The following is a 19383-nucleotide window of genomic DNA, read 5'->3' on the forward strand; positions in this document are numbered from 1 at the left end:
GAAGAAAATTTTCAAGAAACGAATACACTGATGGAAGGAAAAAAATGAACTGTAAATAAATCAGCGTGAGCAAATCATTCATATTACAGTCGAATTTGGTTAATTCGAAGCTCAAAAGAATAGCAAAAAGTTCGAATTATCCATAATTGGATTTATCCAATTAATGTATACTGGATCCGCAGAATGACTATAAATTACAACTTAATCAATGATCTCATAGGACTATTAATTTATCTCAGGTGTTACATCATTAAAATCGACAGTTCACTGTCGAATTTCTTTACCATGCCCAAAGCCCGATTTACGGAAACAGTTACTGAGCATCAGTTGCTGAACTATTTCCAAAATTTTGCTACTACATTCCAGGTGAACAATCTTAAAAAAGGCATTAAATTAAAAAAAAGAACTCAAAAATTTATAAATTAGCATTTTAAGTTCTGTCTATACGGACAGTCGTTTCTGAAGTCGTTTCACTAGACAGCCAAAACCTTCAGGCGGGTTAATTCAAGTACTGATAATCTTTTTATGAATTCAGATCATGGGATTTTGCCGGTTCCGATCATCAAAAAACCGGTAATATATTTTTTTCTTCAAATTGAGTTTCTAAACAATAAATCCAACTTTTAGTTTTCTTTAAAAAATTTGTCAGCAGCCAATAACTTTGTATTAAGAAGCAATGTTTTACTGTTTGTGGATTTTCCCCAACTGTCTAACATTCGCTCATACTAAAATCATGATTTTTTTTACTTCCAACTTCAAATTATTCAAAATATTTAAAGAAAATTCGAATTAAACAAGACATTTCAACATTAAATCAGATAGAAAACTAAACGGGAGCTCGTGAAAGTGTTCGAATTATCCAAAATTCGATTGAAGCACGTTCGAATTAACCAAGTTCCCCTGTACCGTAAAAGTCCGTTGTAACGGCAGTTACAATTCGGAGAAAAATTCTCGTTATAAGCGAATTCACATATTTCGCTCTATCAGGATATAAAACTCTATCTTTAAGGATATAAAACTTTATCTGTATTTAAATACCTTTTAAATCGTTTCGTTCTAATAGTAATTGAATGAACGGAACTCTAGTCATGAAATTGAATTTTTGGTCTGACAGCAGTTAATTCCCTCTATGGCATCGTTGGAAATAATTTTGAATTATCAAAGCGATTCAGTAGACCAACTGAACAATTAAAAGTCTCAATTACTATATCGCCGCTCACTTCAGTAGTTATATGGACTCCAACATTTTCCCGCTAATCGAAAATTTTTTTAGCCAAGAAGAGACCGAAGTCGAATAAATCCATCAGCTAACACATGGTGTGAATATCACGCACAGTAAAAACCCCCCAAAATAGTGGTTGAAACAATTTCACTTTTTCTGTGCCCATTCTTTGAAGTGCCTCAAAGTAATTTTCACGAGGCGCATGTGCTAAAATAAGAGTCATGTTCAATTCTTGAAAAGAGAGAAGGAAAAATAAGCATTTACGAAGTCTTTTGACATTGTAACGAATGCTTTCTAATTTTCTACTCGCTATAACGGAAGATTTTTCGTATCTTTAACATAAGCTATTTGACAATTGCTTGCAAATCGCTCGTTATAGTGAGATTCTCGTTCTAACGGACTTACTGTATTTGAGGAGCTTATTTTTTTTCTAAAGGGAGCATTTTTCCACTTTTGCTAAATTTACTCTCAGCAGAAAGAAAAAACATATTCTTCCAGAATACGTTTACTTTACAAAAATATAAAATAGCCCAAGAAGTAGCATATAGGAATGCTAGAAGAATATTTAAACACTATGTTTCTTGATCAACGTCCATGGAAGTTATCGACATTTGAATTTTGGAAATGTTCCGCTTTAAAAGAAAATTAGTGGAAATGTTACCTTTCTATTAAAATTGGCGGTGGTCAATTCAGAAAAATTGGAAATTTCTACGTCACCTGTTGATTCCAGAAGGTTTTACATAAAAACCTATAGCCCAGGAAGGTACCCTTACTACAGTTTCGTCATTAACATGAAAAACATGATCATGCCACAGTGGAACCTCCCATAACGGGCACTGCCCGTTAGAGAACACCTTCACTAACGGACACTTTTTTTTAATTACATCGACGGGAATCAATGTATTTTACTACCCATTAACGGGCACTTCTCGTTAGCGGACAAAATTTTAGGTACTATCGGTGACCGTTATCGAGAGGTTCTACGAAAAAATACCGAAGTGAGTGAACCAGGTGAATATGTTCCCTTTTTGTAGAAACGACCAACTTTACATTGTAATTTTTACCAAAAATATCTCCATTCCGATAAACCCTGTTGTATAATGAGATTAGAAAATTTCGCCCGACGTTTCGTCGCCGATGCTCTTCGCCCCGGATATTTCACCTGCCTTCATTGTATGAGTGACCGTATAAGTGATCATATAAGTGGTTGGGTGACTGTATGCGTGAGTGAGTGACCATATGAGTGATCAAATGAGAGCGTTATTATATGAGTGACTGAGTGTGTTACTGGCTGTATGAGTGAGTGACAGTATGCGTGAGTGAGTGTGTTATGGACTGTAATGAGTGAGTCAGTGACTGATTAGTTACCAAGTGTGTTATTGACTGTATGAGTGACCAAATGTGAGTGTGTTATTGACTGTATGAGTGACCAAATGTGAGTGTGTTATTGACTGTATGAGTGACCAAATGTGAGTGTGTTATTGACTGTATGAGTGACCAAATGTGAGTGTGTTATTGACTGTATGAGTGACCAAATGTGAGTGTGTTATTGACTGTATGAGTGACCAAATGTGAGTGTGTTATTGACTGTATGAGTGATCAAATATGAGTGTGTTATTGACTGTATGAGTGACCAAATGTGAGTGTGTTATTGACTATATGAGTGACCAAATGAGTGTGTTATTGACCGTTTGAGTGACCAAATGTGAGTGTGTTATTGACTATATGAGTGACCAAATGAGTGTGTTATTGACCGTTTGAGTGAGTGAACGTATGAGTGACTGTTTGAGTGAGTGAACGTATGAGTGACTGTTTGAGTGACCAAATGAGTGTGTTATTGACCGTTTGAGTGAGTGAACGTATGAGTGACTGTTTGAGTGAGTGAACGTATGAGTGACTGTTTGAGTGACCGATGAGTGACCAAGTGAGTGACTGTTTGAGTGACCTATGAGTGACCTATGAGTGACCAAGTGAGTGACCTATGAGTGACCAAGTGAGTGACCTATGAGTGACCAAGTGAGTGACTGTTTGAGTGACGAAGTGAGTGACCAATGCAGAGACCGCATGAGCGATCAAATGAGTGGCCATTAGTGACCATCCGACACAGCTCATCCCAAAGATTCAGAAACCATTCGAAAACAATTTAAAAAAAAAATACAAATATTCCCAATTGTGAAAATAAGCTCCTCATTTGGTCTCGATTCCATTTATGATACAAGATTTTTTTTTTTTAAGCGTAAAGAAAGAAAAGAAAAAGTCTGTCATTTCGAGCCGATACGTCACCGGAGAAACGGTTCACCCCCGTAATCAGGTGGGCGTAAACATTGGCCGTGACACAGAAAGCCAGATGACTGGAAAACATTGTAACGTGGACGACATCAGACGAATTTCTGCCATTCCGGGATTAAGCCCCTCTCTTCTCTCTCTCTCGCACACATATTCTTCTCTCTCTTTTTTTCTTCTCGAAATATTCCCGCATCTAGAAATTGAGAAACAACCTCTGAATCGGAAACAAATTTTCACGTGTATTTTCTATGTTTGATAGTTTCAATAAGCCGTAAAAAAAAGAAAAAAGCTGAGCTTATTGGGTTTGTGGAGGTTATTCAGCCGTGTAAAGTTAGCACGATATACTAGGAAGTGGGCTGTTTTTTTTTTGTTTTTTTGTTTTTTGTATTTTTCATTTCTACTCGTTTATTCGACGTTCACACCTGAATGATCATTATTCGTCGTTTGCGTTTCTCATTCACTTAACATCATATTCTAGAGTGTGACGCCCTCGCTTGCAATGCCTCGCTGAAGGCGAATACGTGATGAATTTCTCGTTCGAAATCTATTCGTTTTTACCCTAAAATACCAAACATTAATAGTTTCCACAAAAAAAAAAAAAAAAAAATCAAGTTGAGTGTTATCAGTTCATTGTAATAGATTATTACTTATGTCTACTTCATCTAATATGCTTGGATGTCAATGTTAGGTTCTCAAACATTTACGTGTTTGAATATTTATTAATCATCGTCATTTTTTTATATACTACATTTGGGTGTAATCTAAAATATCACTTTTATTTTTTAGATTATAATATTTCGAAACATGGTAGAAATCTGTACTTCTATAAAATTTGTTTCTTGTCTTTGCATTCACAAGTGTATCTTATTTAAAAATAAATATTATAACGAAGAAAAAAAAACATTGAAAAACTATTTTCGTGGGGTAATACGGAGTAGAGTTTGGTAATATGGATTAGGGGGATTCAAAATGAAGAATGGGCGTAAACATTGGCGGTGACAAAGAAGGCGAGATGGCTGGAAAACGTTGTAACGTGGATGACATCAGACGAATTTCTGCCGTTCCGAGAGCAGGGATTAATGCTCTCTCACACATATTCTTCCCTCTCTTTTTCTTGCCGAAGTATTCCCACATTTAGAAATTGAGAAACAACCTCTGAGAATCGGTAACAAGGTTTCACATGTATTTTCTATATTTGATAGTTTCAATAAGCCGTAAAAAAAAATAAAGAAGCTCAGTTGAACTTATTTGGTTTGTAGATTTACAAAGTTAGCACGATGTACTGTGAAACTGACTGTTTTTTTGTATTTTCATTTTTACTCGTTTATTCGACGTTCACACCTGAATGGTCATTATTCGTCGTTTGCGTTTCTTGTTCACTTATCGTCATATTCTAGAGTGCGACGCCCTCCCTTGCAATGCGCCCTCCTTGAAGGCGAATACGTGATGAATTTCTCGTTCGAAACCTATTTATTTACCCTAATGCTAAAATTACACTGTAATACGTTCTTAAATCTAGTTGGTATAATATTCGTATACTTGTTGACAATGTTAGAGATTCTCAAAAAGTTACGTTTGAATATTTGTTAATCATCGTCATTTTTTTTATGTAGTACATTCGAGTGATATGGAAAATCCCTTTTATTTTTCGATCATTCCAATTTGAAACATGGTAGAGAAACCTGTATTTCTATAAAATTTGGATTTTTCTCGTCTCATTTACAAGTGTATTACATTCATTTAAAAAAGAATGTTATGTCCGAAAAGAAAGGCATTTAAAAATCATTTTCACGGCGTAATATGGAATGGGGGTCCAAAATGAAGAAAACTAATTCTAGTTGATCGAAAATAAGATTTAATGAGCCCATGACAATGAAAAATAAAAATTCCATCGTTTGTTTTTGCAGTTGATGATGCGGTGGTGTCATGACAAGAGTCGCGAATACAATCTTCCTATTCAGCCCCAAAACAGTCAAGGAGGGCCCACAGAGAACAGGCCACACATTATTTCTAGACACACCTTTCCTCTTCTATCTTACTAAACTTTCCATCTTCAAGAGATATTCTAGCCAAACTCAGATACCACTTATGGTATTCCATATTACTCGACAAACCATCTGTGAAAAATAGCGTTTCATGTAACCGGAGAGTAGAGTAGCTAAAAATGAGTGCAGCATAATAAAATACAGCATTTGTGATGTATATCGTGCTTATTTTCAAGTCATTGGGCGCATTTCCAATAATTAATAAAAGCTTTTGAAAACTTGCCTAAGAGAGAGAGAGAGAGAGAGAGTAAATTCTTGAAAGTGGGAAAATAAATATTCTGTTATAGCAACCGTGATGATAGTCGCAATCGAGCGACACTGACTAGATAGCCCTTATCGGGGGGAGGGGGGGGGGAAAGAAGGAACATTTTGAAATTGTTTATCACTGTTCCACTTGGAGGCAATACCTGGAGGCAGAGAAAACCCGGTATATCATATTACCGGCATGTAATACATATAAACTTTAAAACTGTAAAGAGACTAAAACTTTCAATTTTGTATTTTCACCCGATAACCATTTTTTGGTGATTCAGCTATGACGAAACAATTTCATTGTTTTTACCTTTTCTGATGATTTACCATATTTTACTTTAATTTTAAAATTTTAAAATAAACTGTATAGTTTATGACTAAGAAGTAAATAAGTTATATTGGTAAATTTTTATATACACTCATTCCCATAAAAATTTGCGAACCAAGAAATAATTGTGGGATCGAAACGAAAGTTGGCCTGAAGGTACATGTCGGGCAGATATGCAAATGATTAGAAATGCAGCGTGATTGCGCATTGCATAATGCCACTAGAGAGCGTTGAACTTCGTTCTCCTTGGAGTATAAAACAGGTAAGCAGAGCTTGCTGAAGTGTATTTAATCGTTTGCAAAGGAAATGCTGAGGTAGACATGCCGTTACGCCGCCGTCGAAGACCATATGAGCAGTTGTCAGAGTTCGATAGGGGAAGAATCATCGGGATGATGGAAGCTGGGTGGTTAGCTCGGCGAGTAGCTCGTCAACTAGGCCGTTCTGATTTTACTGTGAGGAGGTGTTGGGACCAGTGGACAGAAGAGACGTCATTTACACGGCGACCAGGTCCAGGACGCCCTCGACAGACCAGTCGTCGAGAAGACCGTCACATCATCCGAAACGCACGCGTAGAGCCAACTGTCTCATTGGCCGCTATCCAGACACAGGCAGCAGCTTCACTACGGGCCCCTGTGTCTTCCCGAACCATCGCAAGACGCCTGGCTGAAGGACATCTGGTATCGCGGCGCCCATTACGTGTGCTGCCAATGACACCCACCCACCAACGCCTCCGTTTGGAGTGGTGTCGAGCACGACGGGATTGGACTGCAACGGAATGGAACCAGGCACGACCACCTAGATAACCATAGATGTGTAATTTAGGTGGTCGTGAACCAGGTCGTCTTCAGCGACGAATCGAGATTCAACTTGAGCAGTGATGACAATCGTGTTCGTGTGTGGAGGCCCCGTGGTGAACGCTTCAATCCTGCCTTCACTTTACAGCGACACACCGCTTCCACACAGCTGGTGTCATGGCATGGGGTGCCATTGCTTACGATACACGGTCACCCCTAATATTGATCCATGGCACAATGACAGCCCAGCGGTACGTCCATAACATCCTTCAGCCACATGTGTTGCCACTCATGGCAGGACTCCCAGGAGCCATTTTTCAACAAGACAATGCTAGGCCACACACAGCAAGGATGTCACAAGACTGCCTCCGCCACATTACCACCCTTCCCTGGCCTGCTCTATCCCCAGATTTGTCACCAATCGAACATATCTGGGATCATTTGGGACGGCAAGTTGGACACCCTACGAGGTTGGTCGAACTAGAGGCGCATTTACAGCAACTGTGGAACGAGATGTCTCAGGACATCATACGGAACTTGTATGCCTCAATGCCCGCTCGTATCGCATCGTGCATTCGCGCTAGAGGGGGTCCAACAGAGTACTAAAACTTCTGTTTATCTGTACTTTTTTCTGCAATAAATGATCCTTTTTCTTGGATTTTCTAATCACTTACTTATATCAACGTATTACTTACATGTGTAAAATTTCGTTTCATTTTGACGACTTCTTCTGGGTGCGCAAATTTTTATGGCAATGAGTGTATATGTGCAAATAGGAAAGCATCACGCACACGCACCCACAAGAACTTCTAGAACTCTTTGCTTTAGTAAAACTTAATATTTTGGTATCTCTCTCTTCGGGCTTTTATCTTAACCAAATGCATATAATAATATACTATATGTTAAACGGGTAAACCCCCCCCCGAATGATGGGGTATATTAATGGGGGTTTTTTGGACAATTTATTCATTCAACACAAATGTGAAAAAGGAAAATGCGGTTATCTATTCTACCATAACATTCTTCTGTTTAATCGATATACCTTACCATTGTAGGCATCAAACGTTATGACAGACGGTGTGCAAAAAAAAACGAAAAAAAAAAAACTCAGGAATATTTGTGACACGTATCTCTGGAGTTCTAGAATGCATAATTCAAACGCGGTGCAGTAGTTTGTTTCTTAAAAAAAAATATATATATATATGTGTGTGTGTGTGTGGTCAATCCCGAACCGCATTACCAATGATCGATCATCCCTCAGAAAAAGGGGCATTGGATACCTTCAGTTTTATGCAGGAGAAGAAGTTTATCGCGCATTTTCCGTTTCTTTGCTACCTGTAATCAATACAGCTCAAGGTCAAAAGGTGAAAAGAACGAGCCGAAAGATCCGCAGGTCCTTCACACAACACAACGACCATGCGTTATTAAGAAAATAAAATTCATAAACTTACTATTAGATCAATTTATTTAAAAAAATTTCACCGTACTTTTGATATATTGATATGCGAGCCATTAAAAAAAAAACTTTAAAAAACACAGTAAAAGTCCGATATATGCAAATACAAATACAACGCCACAACAGGCAAAACGTCCAACGAGGTGGCTGAAAAAAAGATGCCCATAATAAATATTTATGTCATATATTTCAAAAATACAGCAACCGAATTAAAAATGCAACGAGTACGACTTATAATGAGGATCTCGATCTCGCTATAACGAGCGTTTGCGACTGATTGTGGGATGGCTGATTTCAAAGATACAAAAATTATTCTGTTATAGACCATTGTAGCGAGTTCAAATACAAATGCAAGACGCCACAGCAGGTAAAATGATTAAATAGGTGGCTGAAAAAAGATGCACATAAAAAATATGGATGTGTATGTCAATTAAACGTAAAATATAGCAACCCAAAATCAGAGAAATTATCACGAAAAACTAAAATGCACACACTAAATTAAAATAAAAAATAACTATTAAACAAAATAAAATACACTTGCTATAAAAATTATATTTGTCTTAGATCTACGTGCGGATAGCTTCTCGATTCATCCCATTATAAACATCGTATTTATTTTAAAAGTGTTAATTGTGGTAGAACTCACGATTAAAATGGCATAAACAGTTAACAAATATAAAATTTTACAACGATTTCGCTAAAACGTAAAAAATTCTCGAAAACGCTCGTTTTATTTCTCTTTCAAGAAATAAACTAAGAATGACACTTATCACACATTTCACTAACAACTAATAGACACAGAAAAAAAATATTTTACCACCCCCCCCCCCCTCTTCCTATTATACATCCGTTACAAGCGGCGATTTTTTTAGACCGCTGGTGTTCTCAAACTTTTTTCTCTCCCGCAGCCTCCATTTTCCAATTCACGGTTCATCTGCGGCTCCCCAGAATAGTTTGGTGGGTATTTTCCCATATAAAAAGAACTATTTCACAATGTATAAATAGGCACACAAATCAATATCCCCAGCTTGCCACGACGCTTCTGACAAAGTTTGGCGAAGCACACTTTGAGAAACACTGTTTTAGACTTTCGTCGCTCCAGAGACCAGGTCAGTGTCAGGGCTTATTTGAGCGGAACTTGCAAATTTAAATTTCTTTCTTTCCGAACGGCTCAACAAATCGTGCTTGCAAAAATCTTCGGAATTTGCAGAAAAGCGTTAACGAGTCCATAAAGCCATGAAAACGAGCAGTGAGAATTTTAACTCTTTTGTCGGTTGGCTGGATTGCTTTGAGAATATAAAATTATATGCAAAACAATATTAGAGAGTAAACTGCTATGCGACTAAAAATGAATTTCACGACTGGAGCCCAGCTCATTCGTTAGTATTATAAGAAAATTATCTAAAAGATGATTATATATAAGCAGGAATTTTCTACAATTTATAACCTGACAGAACAAAAAAGTGAAATTGTCAAAAAGTCCACTATAACTACAATTTTACCCGTGATTGGGAGTTTTCGCTATAACGAAATTTTACTGTAGTAATCACTTCCGTATTGATTAATTTTCAAGTCATCAGTACATTCATTCACTAATATATATTTTACAAGAATAGTTTTACATCAATGGAAGTGTAAAAATTAAAAATTTTAAATTTTTACGCGCTTTCTAATAAAAATAGTTGGAGGTCGGTGCTTAAATTCTGCAATAGAGACTGAGGAAAACCAGAAATTACATTTTTCGAAATGAGTTTTGCATTATTTATTCATATATTTAATAATAAACACTTAAAATAATTTTGTTTTTATGAAATAAAATAGAAATGAAATATTTAGTTCAGCCTGAAACATTCTATCATTAATAGTTGAAAAATCACGTTGAATAATACATTTTGTATACAGTGTATTACGTTGAACTATAAGTCATTTTTGAATTTATTTATCACTTTAACAGGTACCAAACCCTTATATAGTTCTGTATCATACAATTAAGTTATGACGTTGTATGCTTCAAATTCTTCTTTTATTTAGATTACGAATACTTTTATTTATTGTAATTAAATTAATTATTTTCTCTTTTTCAGAACAAAACTTGAAACCAGAATAGACACCATTAGAAATCTACTATAACAAGCTCAAACAGTGAAAACTTCCATGAGGCAAAGGTGAGTATTTATCTTTAATATTAAAAAACTATAAAATGTTCTGATCTTTTAACACATATCAATATATAAAGGAAATACCATGTGAGCGCAGGGTAGAAAATGAGATGCAACTTGGATCACTCAAAATACAAAAAAACTGTCATCGATACACTGTCTTACAATCGTAATCGTATCATTCATCATCATTATCTCTTCCTCGTCATCAACATTCACGCATCGGCCTTCTATCCGATCACGTGCTTTTATTCTAGTGAGTGGTCCGCGCTATATCAAGCCATTTTCCACTGAAGAAGTGTCTATATATAAGCCTTGAAACGGCTGTTTGTTGTTTCAATTTTTTATATTTTGAGTGATCTACATTGGATCTAATTTTCTACACATATCAGTATGTTCGTTCATGCTACATTATTTCAACAACATTAATTTAGTGATTATCTAATGAACACAACGTATAATATCAATCAAGTTCGTAATGTGATTTTTTTTTCTGTAATGTGACTGTACAGAATATAGAAATTCTGTCAGAAATATTCGTATCTGTTGAACTTAAGGCCACTCAGCAAGCCCGGCATTTGGGGGGGGGGGTCAGGGAGGCCGTTGCATTTAATTAACTATATAGTTACTTTTTATATTATAGAACTTTTAATTAGTTACAATGACCAATCAAAGGTGAAATACAGTTTTCCTTCATTTAACTGATAAAAATTTATTTATGAACTGATAAAAAATTGCTTGGAAAATTTAAATAGTTGTTACCTAGAATTTTATTACCAGCTCCCTAAATTTGGTGTGATTTTATATTATAAGTCTGAACACCTAAAATTTCAGCACCGTTAAAAAAATTGCACCGACAAGGAATCAGCTGGTCAATCAACAACAAAGAAATTGGTATAATGGCTTTTCTGTACCATGTATATTCAAATATACACAGGATCATAGAGGGTTAACTTTCATAGAAATTTTCCTCCCCTTTCGCTAAAAAATAAGTATTGAAGAACATACAGATTGGTTCTATCTCAAAGTACAAATGGCATGCAAGCCCAAGTGTTGTAAAGCTATTCAATACTAATCCTGGATCAGAAACTTTATTTAGTAGAAACCCTAATTTTACAATGATACTCGATAACGATAAGTCTTTCTACAACGATACTCGATAATGATAAGTTCCTCTACAACGATACTCGATAATGATAAGAACCTCTACAACGATACTCGATAATGATAAGAACCTCTACAACGATACTCGATAACGATAAGAACCTCTACAACGATACTCGATAATGATAAGAACCTCTACAACGATACTCGATAACGATAAGAACCTCTACAACGATATTGGATATAACGGTGAATCCCTCTACAACGATACTGGCGAATCTCTCTACAACGATACTCGATATAACGATAAATCACTCTACAACGATACTCGATATAACGATAAATCACTCTACAACGATACTCGATATAACGATAAATCACTCTACAACGATACTCGATATAACGATAAATCACTCTACAACGATACTCGATATAACGATAAATCACTCTATAACGATACTCGATATAACGATAAATCACTCTATAACGATACTCGATATAACGATAAATCACTCTACAACGATACTCGATATAACGATAAATCACTCTATAACGATATTTTTTGAGAATATTCACGGAACTGCTACAACGAATTTTTCATATTCCGCTCAAAATCACCTTCAATATATTTTTAAATCCCTTGCGAGATCAAAAATTACTGACGTAGTGAGTCCCACATCCAGCGGTTAGCTCAGCCACCCCTCGTTGAGTATAAAAAAAAACAAAATGTCAAACGCTGTCATTCGGAATCAGCAATAAATTGTAGGTCACGGTCCAATTAGCCGTCGTGTGCAAAAAATGACCGTGGTGCGACAAAAATTACCAATGATCAAACCTTACCAGTTTGTGTTCTTCCGAGGGTGTCTAATAACATCGGTAATTTGCTATGTACCCTGTGGAAGCGTTAATGAAGTTGCCATGAAGCTACTTTCTGTGTAGTGCACAAAACTGCTGTGCGGTAACAACTAACTGAATTTTACGAAGGTTTCAACAGCTGACTGATTCAAAGATATATCCAGGAAAGAAAATTCAAGTGGCCGTTCGGGAAATATAATAATTTAATCCATAGGGCTGCCTGGAAGGACGTTATGTCCCTTGGGGTCCAATATGACTATTTATTGTGTTTATGTGTTCTTCTTTCTATGTGGTTTTGTTCTGTCTTTTATATGTATTTTGTGTTTGTTTTTGCAAAAAAAAAAAATCGAACCCACGTCCTCTGACTTGCTGGCTGAGCTCTCTAGATTACAAAGCCAACGAATCCTCTTCCTTAGAGCTCGTGTGCGCTGAAACGGGGACGTACGGGGACAACCAGACACAACTCAGGCGAAACCTCACAATTTCTCCTCAAGAGGACCTCCTCTTTCGAATCCGCGCATGCTCAGTTGAATTTTTTTTCCTGGATTTATCTTCGCTTCAGCGAGCTGTCGAAACCTTCGTAGCAATAGCGGATAGGGACAACACCGTCGGATAAGTCGCTATCTGGTGGCAGCGTCAGAAATTGTGAGCTGTGACCTGAGTTGTGTCTGGTTGTCCATGTACGGCCCCGTTTCAGTGCACACGAGCTCTAAGGAAAGAGGATTCGTTGGCTTTGTAGTCTAGTGAGAGGACGTGGGTTCAATTCCCTGCAAGGCCGTGGAATTTTCTTTCCTGGATTTATGTTCGCATCAGCTAGCTGTCGAAACCTTCGTAGTAATAGCGGAGAGCGACATCATCTTCGGATAACTGAAGTTTATTCAACTAATGAATTTTGGATATTTTTGCTGTGAATAAACACTCATAAATGCATTTTATGGTGGTACTGATACCGCCAATTCAGGTGAGATGCCAACAGCAGCATAGACTTAGCAGCACCTGTGATAACACTACCTGTCGATATAACGATAACCCCCCAGAAAGATATTTTGTCTTGGTTCGCAAAGTATCGTTGTATCGAGGTTTCACTGTATATATATTTCGAATTTCTGTAGTAGTAATATTCGGCATAACTTCTAATGGACACTGGATGTTTCATATAACTATACACACATCCTGAATAAAAAACCAAATAAACACATCTATACTAGATACGTACTAATCGATAGAGCGCTCAATTGTTTCCTCCGTCCACTTCTTCTACTGTAACTCCTGACTTTTTAGATATTCGGGTGGGGCAAGTTCGAAAAGACGTCCATCAGATCTCTGATCGCGTGTTCGTCTTATGCTCATGTAATGGAGATGATCGATCCATCTGCGTATGATGGATACGCTGGGTGTGGCAATCTGGTGGAGAGAAGACGGTCAAGCTACCAGCAGGTTGTCGAAATGAAAAAAAAAAAAATTATAGAATAAGTTTTCGTCTCTTGAAAAATTCGGTCATTGACATATTTAGGGCACATTTTAATGCAAGAGGTACGTAAAATGTATTCGGGTGGAGCTCAATGAGCAGCAATTCGACGAAATTTCGTTTCTCCTTGTTACTTCTCCGTTACTGAAAAAATGATGAATTTGACAGCTTTTGTATGAAATTAACGATTTCGCGTCTTATTTGTATTTGACACAATGAAAGAGGCAATCGTTTTTTTTTCCAGCAACAATTGTCACTATCAATGTACATAAGATTAACATAATTAGGCAATAGTTTTAGGTAAAATTTGGTTGGGAGGAGAGATGTATGAATTTTAATGCAAATTTTTTCTCCCTCTTTCTTAAGGATTCTTTTTTCAAAAAAAGTTCAAAACCAATTTGTCATGAGAAATTCTATGTTCAGGTTTGGATAAAATCAGTTAAATCATTTTCTCATCAAGGGTATTATAGCTTATATCAGGTGTGGCCAACTTCTCTCTGCGCGCGGGCCAATATAATGGTATAAGCCACACCGCCCAGCGCCACGAAGGGGGGGGGGGTGGGGGAGTATAAGCCGCACCATTAAAGTGAACCGCAAAATTTGCTGATGTACAGAGTGTCCCATGAATTCATAAGTTTAAAAATTCACAAAAATTGAAGGCGTATATTTCAATGCAGTTTCGAAAAAGTTATTTTCACGGAAGGGGATTTTTTTTGGTATAGAAAAAAAATTTTGTCAATAGGGAACGCTGCACAAAAGTAAATCAGAGAGCTTAAAAATGCACAGTCTACGATTATGAGTCCATGTTACTGACACTTACATAAGGTTTTCATTGTGATTTTGTCATTAGTGGATAAAACACTATTGTCGAAGTTGTTCTACCTCAGCCACGAATCTCCGGCTGAAGCTTCAAGAACGTTTCGGAAGATATGGAAGAAAGGTGCGGCTCCAATCACTCCTGCCGAACTGCTTTCCTTGGCTCTCTATTGACAAAAATGTGAAATACTTTTTTTCAGCACCTAAAAATCCCCCTTCATGTGAGAATAACTTTTTCGCAAACCGCATTCAAATTTACCAATTTCTGCAATTTTTATGGATTTTTAAATTATTTACAAATTTATAGGACACTACTTTTAACTCGTTAGGGGCACAAAATCACCTCGCGCCGGCCTGTGAGCCAGCTGGCAGTGTCTAAGTGTCTTTTGAACACTAATTGATATAGCGGATTGTATGAATTTCTTATTTAAAAACATGACACTTCAAATTTATAATTCGATTTAGTATTATTTGTGGTTTTGGTATTTATATGGTAGGGTAAAAATCTTAAAAACTGCAATCTAGAAAATATAAGCATATACCTTCAAGACCGTATCTTACGATTTGATAGATGATTTTATTCATTTCTTCAAATTTAGCAGTAGCATTTAATATAGCATATTTTGTTATACTATATGTTACAGTTGACCCTCGGTATTCCCAGTCTTTCGCAGTGTTTTTGGGAAAACACTGTTCCTGCGTGTTTTTTTTTTTTTGGTATCGGAACAAATATAAATTGTGCATATTTAACGATGGCTCCCTAGGCTTTTCACAAATTTTCCTAGTGCTTCTCAAAATTTTTCTGAAAGACAAAAGAAAGTGAAAACTTTACAAGAACAATTCGGCATATTGACTATGCATAGCATAGAAAAACGAAAACGTCAATTACTGCAGTTGTGCAGCATTGAAGTTTCAATGAATCTAACACCACTTATGGTCCAGCTACTTGATCAGGATATGATACAAACATTTAATGCTCCCTATACACGTTACTCAATTGTTATGATTATGCATCCAGTCAAAGAATATTAAGTGTCTAAAGCTCTAAATAAATTACGCCATCGCTAATGTCATTCGTGTCACTCCTGTAGCCGTAGGAGCTATAAAGATGAAAATATTTAATTCGTGTTGGAAAATTTTTTTGAACTACAATTTGTGCCCGAGGGTACTTCCATTTCTACAGAAGAAATTGAAAAGTTTGAAAGACATTGTGACGTTAGGCTGATGGAGGATGAATCGATGATATGGACATAGAGGAAATCCAAGAATCAATTAAATAGCGATCGGGATACACATTGACATAAGTGCAATTAATCGAGATGACAGCTTGTGAAACTGAAGTCATACCACATGAAGATCAAGATAAAGAGGTGGGAGACAAATTCACTGTGAACAACGTAGTGGATGGGATTTTTTCGTCATTTACATGCATTTCTCTTCATAAGCTACGTGGCTTTGAGTCCTCTCTAACATCTCGACATGTGGTGTTTGGTGTGTTTGAATGTGGTGCTTTGAGAGGGCTAGTTGACTAACAACTTTCCATAGCCTATATTAACCATAAAATCAGTTTTTTAAATTCTTCATAAAGCCTTAACTAGCGATATATTCAAACCAGAGGTCCGAGAAATTCCACAAACAAACATAACGTAGGTAGATACCATACCATTATTTTATCAACCTATCATCGTGTGAAGTCGTATATCGAGGTCTTCTAGAACGTAATTTTGGATGGTAAGGCGTCTTTCTGGCTAAAACGTGATGAATTATGCTTTTGCAACGATTAAAAGCCTTTGAAAAATATTCAATAGGCTTACTTCGCATCTTTTCAATCCCAAAATTTTGTTGATCTCGTCCACAGAAAAGTACGTCGCTTTTGCCGTCTCCAGCAAACAAAAGATTCCCTCACACCTTATTCTGTCTTACTGCATTTATAGGTTTCATGCGTCACGATTACGAGTTTCGAATTCGCATGTGTATTCAATAGCTTAATTTTAACAAATTAACGATTAGAAATACAATTTTTATTGTTTTGTGAAAAATGCTCTTTATATTATTATAAAATGCTTTTCTGCGAAAAATATTCATTTCATTACACTACGTGGTACAAAAGTTATACAGAGAAAACACGATTCCATAAACTTTTTAGATATAGTGTGTACATGCAAAATTAGCACATATTTGCACTACTTCTGCTAGATATTATATACTAAAAACTACTGCTGGTATCTACATGTTCTTCACATAGATTATTGGTCTGGCATCCTTCTATGCAATAAACTAAAAGTTTTAGAATAGTGTAAAACCTTTTTTAAATATGATTGTTTACGTGAAAAATACACCTTCCTCAAGATATTCTCCATTCAAAATCATCTAAATCTGAGAAATTTTCAAACATATTGCATACAGTAGGAAAGTTTGATAGAGATACTTCGGAAAATGCTTGAGTTATGAAGTGAAGTTTTTTTCGTGAAGTAAAAAAAAAGCAAAAAAAAAAATCTTCAGAAAACGCATTCAAAGATTTCATTACCGGATTTATATCATTGCATTCGTTTTACTTAATCGGCAATAACTTCGCTTTTAGTTATTATAGACAAAAATGAAACAGTTTTTTGGATTCTACAAGTGTTGTAGAATAACAGCACTTTCAAATTAACTAATAAAATTAATTTTAGAGGTCTTTTTTGCGAAATTTGTCATTTGAAGGCAGGCAGTCGCTTTAACAATATTCTACATGGCCGTGACCACTATTTATCGACGTTTTAGCCGAGGTGTCGTTACGACCGAGTTTGAGTCTAATATATGCTACTCATATCATATCAGGGTCGATCAACTACCAAGACAAAAATAAGATTTTAACTCGGCAATAAAAATAAACTCGGCAATTTATTTCTCAAACAGTAAAAAAACTATCGTCTATTTCTTCTCTTTTTTCTGGTTCATTGTGGTTTTTGTTTTTAATCCGTTCGATTTGCCACGACAAGAGCTTATTTTGGCTGATCTTAAAGAAGCCATTTACAATGCACACACCTCCTGTTGACGAGCCAGAAGAAACAATCTCATCTGTTCTCTTCTCCGACCATCTCCTCCTTCTTTTCATCCAATCTTTCGATCTCGAGATGATGGCAACGTCACTGCGATGCTAACCGGAGGAGAAAGAAGGGCGATATCCTTTCGATTGGCAATGGCATATACAAACCGTATTAATTGAAAGAAAAAGCTCCTCAACCGTTTTCCAGGAAGATTCGCCTCTAGGCACTGCACACAGAATACATATCGAACAATGCAAGTGAGTTTAATTGACTGTTTTCAGGAATTTCACTTTCAAGGCTTCCGTTTTGAACTCGATAAAAGGGGGATTTGGACACATAAAATGCACGCATTTGGGACATAACATTTCTGAAATAGCCATTGAGCTAGACTATCGAAAATCGCTAACTGTATGTAAAGTTATATTCACGTGAGAATTCCTTTCCTTCATTAGCCCTCACAGCGGCAATGACGAGATATCTCGCCTAACGTGACGGCTTGTATTTCGGCAACTCTATTGTCTACAGAAATTTTGCCTAAGACATTTCGCCCCGGCACGTTTTATCCTCAGTACATTTCGCCAAAGCCATTTCGCTTGCCCTGACTGTATCAGTGACTAACTTCATCTCTAATACGGTCACTCATTTATATGGTCATACACTTGGTCACTAATACGGTCACTCACACGCATGCACTTGGTCACTGAAAGTCACTGATATGGTCACTCACGTATTCATACAGTCACTCGCGTGATCATTCATATGGCCATTCACTCAACCATACAGGCACTCACTTGGTCACTCATGCGGCCACTCACCCATTTAAATGTCACTCATGCGGTCACTCATTCACTCAAACTGGTGACTCATCCACTTATATTGCCACTCATACGGCCACTCACCCAATCACTAGTCGCTCGCACAGTCATTAATTTACTTGGTCACCCACTCGGTCACTCAGAACGCTCAGAGCAGGCGAAATTTCCAGGGGTGAAACGTACCGGGGGACGAAATTTCCGGATTCTACCGTTGTAAGTTTTCTTGTCCTGATAACATGTTTTCCACCCCTCCGCCCCCAACCTATCAGATGAATTGCCAGTATGTGGAGTCAGCTTTTGTTCAAAGTTCAATAACAGAAGTGAAACAGTGTTTTTTTTTCTTCGCTTCGAGGTAGGATAAGAATATGCAGATAGTTCATACAATGAAAAAAGATAGAGTATTTCTCTTGCTCGTTTTTTTCTTATTATTCTCGGTGTTGGGGAAAATTTATCAGCTGCACAAAATCGGAAAAACTGTCCTTCTTGAAAAAAGGATAGCGTTTTTACAGAGTGTAGTGATTTCCACAGTGGCAGTTACATTGTTGATCAGAGGCATTTTAAAACACCGCTTAAAAGGTTAAACATATACTTGGGCAAATCAAATATAAACCGGAATTATTTTAAAACAATTTTTCAAAGAAATAAAAAGATACAAAAACAACTCATTACTTTTCTACATGAATTAGGAATTTAAAATTCCTAACGAATTGATAGTTTTTTAACCTTTATCGAAGAAAGAAGAGGAATGTTTTTG

General features: G+C 36.6%; 1 protein-coding gene across 3 annotated transcripts in view; it reads left to right on the forward strand.

Moving 5' to 3' along the window:
- The window catches only part of LOC149085588 (alpha-1A adrenergic receptor-like), a 115886-nt gene that overhangs the window by 16357 nt on the left and 80146 nt on the right, over nucleotides 1-19383 (forward strand). For all 3 annotated transcript variants that reach the window (XM_089233719.1, XM_089233717.1, XM_089233718.1), the window contains exon 2: nucleotides 10468-10548. The gene's annotated coding sequence lies outside the window, so the exon portion shown is untranslated. The remainder of the gene's footprint in view (nucleotides 1-10467; nucleotides 10549-19383) is intronic.

This window comes from Pholcus phalangioides, unplaced genomic scaffold, assembly GCF_987345545.1.
Source record: "Pholcus phalangioides strain wild (caught in Gottingen) unplaced genomic scaffold, Ppha-v1.0 ptg000007l_1, whole genome shotgun sequence".
Lineage (NCBI taxonomy): Eukaryota > Metazoa > Arthropoda > Arachnida > Araneae > Pholcidae > Pholcus > Pholcus phalangioides.